Here is a 9,047-nt window from a genome sequence, read left to right as displayed (position 1 = left end):
TTCCTTTCTCTTCTGCAGGTCTTCATCCAAATGCCACCTTCTAGGCAAGGCCTTCCCTAACCACCTGTTGACAATTGTAAAGCCTCTGCCCTACCATGCCCACCTGATTTCTCCACTCAACTTTCCTTTATAGCGCTTCTATATCTGAGATTCTCTGCATTTTGTCTAGTCCTTTATTCTGCTTATTGCATGTCTCCCCTCACGAGAAGGGATGCTCTGTGAGGACCAGGAGATAACAACAACCCCTAAACAGAAATCATCATAGAGCAGACACTCCGTAAATATACGGATATAAGATGTTTAAAATGGAAAGTCAAAATAAAATCGCCCAGCTTTTTGTCACTCTCCGGCATTCAAGATGTCAAAGCAAGGACATGGTGGGTCCTCTGGTGTGAAATTCCGGATTCCCTTGGGTGTTCTGGTTGGAGCCATGATCAATTGTGCTGACAACACAGGAGCCAAAAGTCTGCATATCATCTCTGTGAAGGGGATCAAGGGACAACTGAATAGACTTCCTGCTGCTGGTGTGGGTGACATGGTGATGGCCGCAGTCAAGAAAGGCAAACCAGAGCTCAGAAAGAAGTGGTAATTAGACAACAAAAGTCCTACTGGAGAAAAGATGGTATGTTTTTTTATTTTGAAGATAGTGCAGGAGTCGTAGAAAATAATAAGGCGAGATGAAAGATTCCGCCTTTCACAGGACCAGCTGCAGAAGAATGTGCAGACTTGTGGCCCAGGATTGCATCCAATGCTTGCAGCATTGCATGATTCTTTGGTGTATTTGTTAAAAAATAAAAATAAAAATTACTTGCTCACCCCCAAAATAAAAATAAAATAAAATCGCCTGCCACGAACAAATAACCACCTTCTCTCCACTAAGGCAGACAGTATGGTGAAGCCATTGCCCAGAGAGCTGAGGATGAAATAGGAGGAGAAACATTGCTCATGCCCTGGCACATTGGATACTAAGCCTTGTGCCTTCCCTTTCACCTTGGAGCCCTGATCCCTGTGCACACCTTCACCTGAGAGACTAGAGGGAAGAGGGGAGATGTTCCCTCTGGTTTCCAGCTTGCTTGTCAACTCACTGGTGAGTTGTATCCAGGACCGACTTCACGGGAATGCAGCCTGCATTATCCCACAAGGCTCCGCTCTCGGAAGGGACCCTATGTTTGGTTTAATGCTCTGCTGTCCATACCTTGAAATTCTTAATAATTTTACCTTCCAATTTGTCTTTTATAAGTGAAATTCAGTGGGACAATGGAAGATGCGTATGAGCAGAGGAGAGTCATGAAATAAAGGAAAAACCTTCATATTTTAGTACCTTTAACGGCACTTTTCCTAACTTTCAACAAGCAGCCCCATTTTCACTTTGCACTGGGTCCCAAAATTATGTAGTCGGTCCTGGTTGTATCCATGTTATTTCTGGAGAGCAACAAAAACTTTCTAAGGTAGAGTTAATCCATTCTGTCCTATGTGGTCTGTTCTGCCAGCTTGAAAGCAACATGGTCATCTTTTTGGCTGGCAATGACCCCCATCACCAAGCTTAGATTCAATTAAAGCAGAAATTAAGGATAGCATTTGAGGCAATGAGTTGACTTTGGAAAGAAAGAAAAAAATAAAGAAAATTCTGTGATAAAAATAATTACTGAAAATGTTAACAACAGTAGCTTGGAAACTCTTTGTTGTCTGAGAACTTTTCAAAAAGTTATTTATTGAAATCATATGACTATATCTACTACAACTACACCATGTATGAAAAGAAAATGGTTTAATCCACCTCTTCCTGGGGAGAGTAGAGATTAGTGACATTACCCAAGGCATCTCAAATACTGGAGAGAATTTGGCCATTCGACAATGACGCAAATTAATAAAAGGCAATGTGCATCTTTATTTTCACAACTTCCTAAGTTTGAGAAAACTCTAGGAACTCACAGGTTAAATTAAAATAAGAAAAAATTTAAACGAGCTGCTAAAAAATAAAAGTTAGATGGGTCGGGGCTTCCCTGGTGGCGCAGTGGTTGAGAGTCCACCTGCCGATGCAGGGGACAAGGGTTCGTGCCCCGGTCCGGGAAGATCCCACATGCCGCAGAGCGGCTGGGCCCGTGAGCCATGGCCGCTGAGCCTGTGCGTCCGGAGACTGTGCTCCGCAACAGGAGGGGCCGCAGCAGTGAGAGGCCAGTGTACCGCAAAAAAAAAAAAAGTTAGATGGGTCATTCATAAATTAAATGATCATGACACCCAAATTTGGTAACTTGCAAGAAATAAAATAGTTTAACCTCATATTCCCAAATGACTAATATTTTTCTAATAGCCAGCCCTTCCCTATGTCTCTATTTCCAGGATGCTGTCAAAGAAGATCCAATACCTAAGCAGTAAAATCAAACACCTGTAGGGGCCAGACACATAACACAAATGTGTGACTCAGATTAGATACAAGATAACAGAGGAGATGGGACAGGAAGAACTTCATGTGTCCCTTATAAAGAGGTGTTTCATTTCGTTTTGTTTTGTTTTGAAGGGGGCCTGTGTTAGTCTGGGTCTTCTGAAAAGCAAAAACCAAGAGAGGATTAAATGTATGAGTAATTTATTAAGAGAAATACCTATGAAAGAACATGGGAAAGGAGCCAGTCTCCAAGAGGTGATGGACCGTGATGCAGGTCTGACGTGAGGGAAGGAGAGAGGGAAGGAAGGGAGTTTGCAATGGATGCCTCCTGGGCTGTCTGGAGCTCTACAGAAAGTTCGCCAAGGCCACTGGGGGAGGCCTAAAGCCACAGTCAGAGGCGTCCCATCTCTCCCAGAAATGGACCTGCTTCGGTTTCCTGCCTCACTCAGCCTTGGAAGGCATGGCCTCAGTACCAACCAGTGATGGATTTCAAAGCTCAGAAGATGGGGCTTCTGAGAACCACTGGAGATATGACATCATTCTCAGGGTCCTCGGGATGCCCACAAAATACATCTGCAGAGCAGCAGTTGAGACTCTTCCTGGGCCCAGATTACAGTTATTTTCTTCATTCTCTCGACATCTCTCCCTTGATGAACCACTGTTGTCTTTCTGTGTCTATACATCTCTTCAGACACAAGGAGAGTTTAGTCATCCAGTTCAGAGACATTGAAAGGATTCATCAGTTGAAAAACAGGACTTGCACTGCTAGGAGAAACATTTTCAAAACCAGCTGTCCTTACAGATCTGTTGGAAGTCAGTCACTGAAGTTGCCTTCAGGCCAGAAAATTTGGATCAGGTGTCAGATTGTTCCATGTCCCCACAGAGGTCACAGTGCCCTTTGCTGAATGTGGTTCCAGAGCCAGATAAGTTATGTAGGAACAAACAGCACTTTTTTAACCAATTAATTTTATACCAGTTTTTGAAACATAAAGGAATCTCTCATCCTCTTCTTTTATACAGAAAAGGGTTCCCCTCGGGCAAGTTCCAATGATCCCACAGTTCCTCCCATGGATACAGAAATAGCATCAGTGTTACATTTAAAAAGTTGAGAAGACAAAACCCTGAGCACTACCAGACCCAGGGCCTGCAAAAATATTAGCAGCAGTGTTGCCACACAGCAGGGCTGAAAGTATCATGGCTGTATTCCCCAAGGGGGCCTCAAGTTAGCAAAATTATTCGGCTGAAGGCTGAAAGAAAATAAAGAAGAAAGCTCCCTGTAAATACAGAACCAGTGAAGAGAACAACAACAAAAGGGCATCCTTTTAAAAACACAAATGAAATATGAAACACGGAGGAAGATTAACAGCTAAGCCTTCACAGGGGGGAACCAGAAAAAAAGGAAACTTGGTTGTTGACATGTCCAAAATGCCACCTTAGAAAGCGGAGTGCAAGGGGCCTATCAGGGGGAAATGATGGTCTTCTTCTTCAAGATCTTTTCTCTAAAGGATCCAATGCCCCTAAAATAACATGGCATGCATTTTGGGGAAGAGATGAGTAGAGAAATACTTTGTCAAGAACTAACATGGGGTGATTACCAGGGAGCAAGCAGACGACTGAATAAAAAGGGGAATGACAGTTATATGAAGGTATAGATTAAAGAAAAATCATCTAAGTGTAAACTTAATACATGTACATTTTATTGATATAAGTTATGCTTCAATGAAGTTGAAAAATCTCAACAGAAAAAAAAACTAACATGGGGTATAGAAGAATAAAAATGTGAGACTTGGGTGTGAGCCACATTTTACTGATATTGTTAACCAAGTGGGTGGTTACACTGTGTGTTCTAAAAATGGAATTGTGACATGATCTGTGTGTTGCCTTTCCAGGTGATGTGTCTTCTACTAGGACATTCAAACATCCTCAAATCCATCCTGACCCCCAACAAACAGCCTGCCCTCATGTTTTCTTTCAGGAAATGGCAGCCCTGTCTATTCTGGAAACCTATCCATGTTGGAAAACTTCTCTTCTCCAGCCTTATACAACCCATCGTCAAGACCTCTCGGTTTCACTTTCTCTTGACTCCATCTGCTTCTTGTAACCGTAACCTCCACCCTGGTCTAAACAAAGGTCACTTTTTTCCTACTCTCCAGAGACAGCCATCCAACTGGTCCCCTTGATTCAACTCTTTCTCCACACCCCGCGTCCTTCTCCAAAGAACAGCCAGTGACCTTCCCAAGACATAAGTGGCTCATATTGTTCCACTGTAGTCTCAACCTCTCTGGTGGCTTCCAATTCTGCTTTAATTACAAAGACCCTCATCCTCAACACGCCTGACAAGATCTTCATGTGTGTGGCCCCCCTTGCTAATACATCCACCCCATCTGCTCAGTCCCTACATAGCATCAACATGTCCTTCTTCCGGTTCTTCAAATACTGTGCTCTTTGTTGCCTCAGAGCCTTTGCAAATACTGTTCTCTCTGCCCCCATCTCCTCACCTCTTCCCTCCTGCATTTCATGGAGTTCAGAAGGATTTTCCTCAAGAAAGCCTCCGCTGCAACATCCTTAACTATCCCGTCCCAGAATAACTGAGGTCCTTTTCACACTTTTTGTAGTATGATTGCCATTTTAGTGTATTTATGGGATGATGTGACTAATCTCTGTCTGTATATCTAGAGTGAGGCCAGGAACCATGTCTGTTTTCTCAATTATTTCCCTTGTGGCTAGCCCAGCACCTGGCACAGAGGTGAATAATTGTGTTGGATGGATGGACGGATAAGTACAAAAATATTATAAATGCATAAACCAAATACATCTTTCCAGGGGTGGAAATAAACTTCCAATGTAGATAAATGCTAATGGGTAAATATACCACATTTTCAATGTTTTAATTGTTTTGAATAGGTAATACATTTACATGCTTCAAATCTACAAGATATCCATTGAGAAGATTTGTTCCTACCCTGTATCCTTCTATTCCATTCTTCACCACCCCTATAAGGCACCTTACTTCTACTCGTATCTTATATCCTTGTATCTTCACGCAGATACAAGCAAATACATGTTCTTAGTTTCACTTTTTCTTACACAAAAGAGAGCATACCATACACACTGTCAGTTTACGGAGAGCTTCTTACTCTTCTGTACAGGTGGGTGGTAGTCTGTTTATTTAACCCTTCCCCTCCTCTCTTTTTTATTTGCTCCTTCAAACAAGACTGCCATGAATAACACTGTGCATGTGTCATTTTGTATGTGTCCAGGTCTGCCTGTAAAGTCAACTCCTACAGAAGTAGGATAGCTGGGTCAAAGTGTAAATACACTGGTAATTTTGCTAGATTTCCATCTATATGCATTTTAAAGTCTCATTTTAGAAACCTATAACTTCGAAAAAAGGTAAGTTAGGAGATAGTGGGGTAAGCCTTAGAGCCAGAAATGTCTGGGTTTGAATCTTCACTCTATTATTTATCAACTGTTAGCATGGGTTAGATAACCTCTCTGAGCCTCAGTTTTGTGGCTTCAAACAATTCCCAAACCTCCATCTGCAGCTGAGACTCTCCTCACTTATCCAGTTGCCAGCTGGATACCTCCTCCTGTATGCCCCACATCCTTAAGTTGCAAATATTTAAAACAAAACTCACGATCTGTCACTTAAACTGGATTCTATTCCTGCATTCTCTAGTCATCCACAGACACAGAGACCTGAGGGTTTTCTTCTGCTCTTTCTCCCTCTACCCACAGTTCCAATCCAGTCACCAAATCCTGGTCATTCTTCTTCCCAAGTCTTTCTGGAATCTGTTTCTTCCTTTATTCTCTTTCCATCTGTCCCATTTTAGCTGTTCATAGCTTCCCACCTGGACTATTACAAAAGGGACCAGGCTAGATTTTCTGACTCTGGTCTCAGGGCCTTTTAGGACAATCTCGCTAACCAGTTGTAAAGTGATCATTCTAGAACACTAACCAGGTCTTGTTTCTCCCTGGATGAAAGCCACTTGTTGTCCTCCACCTTCTGGGGGCAGGTGTCTAAATAAACAGCATGTAAACCGTATGAAACACAGCCTTCTCTCAGCTTCACCTCCAGCCCCTCTCCTGGCCTCTGGCTACAGCAAACTTCTGCCTTCCTCTGGGAACCTATCTCACCCAAACAGATTTCTCTTTGCACAAGGAACTCTTCCTGTATGTTTTTCATTCATTTATTCATTCAGCAAATATTTCTGAGTGGCTAACATGTGACATTTATCCTTTAATTAAAAAAAAAAAAAGAGATGTCTGGCATGCCTCAGACTACTGGACCCCCAGAAGCTTCATTGGTGCAACAGATCCCTGAATTTTCATAGGGTAAATCTCCCAGCTCTGCTACACAGGTGTCTTACTAAGGCAGTATTTCTCAACATGGCACTATTAAAATTCGGGGACAGACAATTCTTTGTCGAAGGGTGAGGGTTGTCTCAAGCCTTGTAGAATGTACAGCCCTGGACTCTACCCACTAAATACTAGTTACTCACCATCCCCCATTTTTAACAACCAAAAATGTCTCCAGACATTCTCAGGTGTACCCTGGGAGTTAAAATCCCTTGATCGAGAACCCCTGTGTTAGGGCATCTATGATACTTGCAGCACCCTCATCAGTAAGTCCAAGTAGCATGATGTCATTAATAGGTGGGCAGAATGATGTTCGGTAGAATGTCAGGATGTGCAAGGCCCCAGCAGACATGTAGACAGCGAATGTATACTGCTGCCCTTGCCATGTGAAGGCCAACCACTCTAGATTCTCCCTGTTGATGGGGATTGAGAAGAAAGCATCTGCTAGATCAGTACTCCCATAACCAACTTTGGAAATGTGTGTTGATCTTCAACATTCAACACGTTCAACACATCTGGTACAGCAGCTTCAAAAGGGATTATCACCTGAATAAGTTTAAGGTGGACTAATAACACCAGCCATAATTCATCTGGTCATTACAGGGATGCAATGGGTAAATTGAATGGAGATATTCTAGGAACCACCACTTTGCATCCCTTAAGTCTTTGATGGCGAATATCTGTAATTCTTCCCTAGGATACAATATTATTTCTGATGACCTATCTTGGATAATGGAGGAAGAACAGCTTCAGATAGTTTTATTTGGCCCTTCCTACAATAATGTCCCACACTCCACAAGTCAGAAAACCTATTGGGAGTTCTGCCAACCATTAAATATATCTATCCTATTTGGGAATCTGAGAGATAACCACAGGGTAGTTTTGTGGACCCAAAGCGCCATTATAAAATGGACTTTGGGGAAGACTTAATTTGTCACCTGGCCTCCTAAAGCTGCTAATCTAACTATGGGACCAGTATGTGGCATTTCAGATACCCTGGTACTATTCTCAGCTTAGACCTTATATACAATAGTTCTCAAAAAGTCTGGCTAGTCCCCATTCCCTAGCACTAGTTACTTGGGGAAATATCTACATATCCCTTGAAGGGGAGGATTAGAGGAATAAACTTTCATGTATACGAGTGAGAAATAGTAATGTTCTTCTTCAAGAGGACCTCAGCCTCCCTTAGAATCTACAGATTCTAGATATGTAAACTGACTTACATTTGAAAACCAAGCAAGAAGCCATAATTTTCCACTGCAGTGACTGATGATAACATCCTGCTCTCCAGCTTTCATTTTTGTTATTATTATACAATTTTAACAACACCCTAGTCAGCTGTCCATCTATCTCCTGTCTAGGAACACCACAATCTGTTAGTCATTGCCACAAATCTCTGAAGGTTAAGGCACCCTAACTGCTACTCTGTGGGGCTTCCGGTTATAATAAGCATGGCTACCTTTGCCTCTGGTGGTTAAGAGCTGCCACCTAGTCTTTTTATTGTGGAATCTCATTACCCCCATTGACATTAAGGAGTCTATGGCAATGTTTATCACCATTAAGCTCAGCCTACAGAAGACAGACACCAACCTCTCAAAGATGTCAGTGAGCCCTTAAGTTGTGACTTTGTATTGCCTTCAGAGGAAGTGTCCTCCAGTCTCTTTCAAGAAACAGAGTTAAGTGGAGGGTTCTTAGGTTTTACATAGTAAATCCATTCTAATATTCCCAACTCTTTGAGCCTTACCCTTTCTTCACACTCCTGCACCTCCACTTTATCAACTGTAGGCCATCATCCTGCCTAAATGTCAAGGAGCCACCCCTACAGACCAGCTCCAGGTGACCATGACAATCTAACACCCTCAAGACCCACTCCTACCCATCTTTGCTGGTGCACATTTGACAGTTCCTGTATGTCCTTTGACACACAGATTGTTTTCCTTGGAGCGGAGAGCTGTGATCAGACCTGACTCTGGCTATTACCCAGGAGACAACAAGGGATGATAGGGACCGACAGTGAGATAAACAATGGTCAGCTGTGAAGCATCTCCTCTGGGAGGTCATGGTGTGATCCCCTGGGAAGGGGAGGCTGATCTCTTCAAGTCATTGGGACAGCTTCTGCCAGCCGGGAAGCTTCAGGCCATTTGGGATCCAATATTCTCAGCCTCAACCAGGCAAATGTCACCATCCAAGGGTCCCACTTTTTCCTCATCAGGGAATTTCCTTTGACATAGAGGAGCCACTAAGGCTGTACATTTATTCTTTACGTTTCGAACATCTTATCATCAGATCCTGCTTTAAAAGTCTT

At 42.8% G+C, this 9,047-nt stretch overlaps 1 pseudogene; it reads left to right on the top strand.

The window, feature by feature from the left end:
* Window positions 1-358: 358 nt before the first annotated feature.
* Window positions 359-768, top strand: LOC132490929 (large ribosomal subunit protein uL14-like; annotated as a pseudogene).
* The last annotated feature ends 8,279 nt before the right edge of the window (window positions 769-9,047 follow it).

Source organism: Mesoplodon densirostris, chromosome 5 (assembly GCF_025265405.1).
Source record: "Mesoplodon densirostris isolate mMesDen1 chromosome 5, mMesDen1 primary haplotype, whole genome shotgun sequence".
NCBI lineage: Eukaryota > Metazoa > Chordata > Mammalia > Artiodactyla > Ziphiidae > Mesoplodon > Mesoplodon densirostris.
This window is presented reverse-complemented; position numbering and strand designations above follow the sequence as displayed.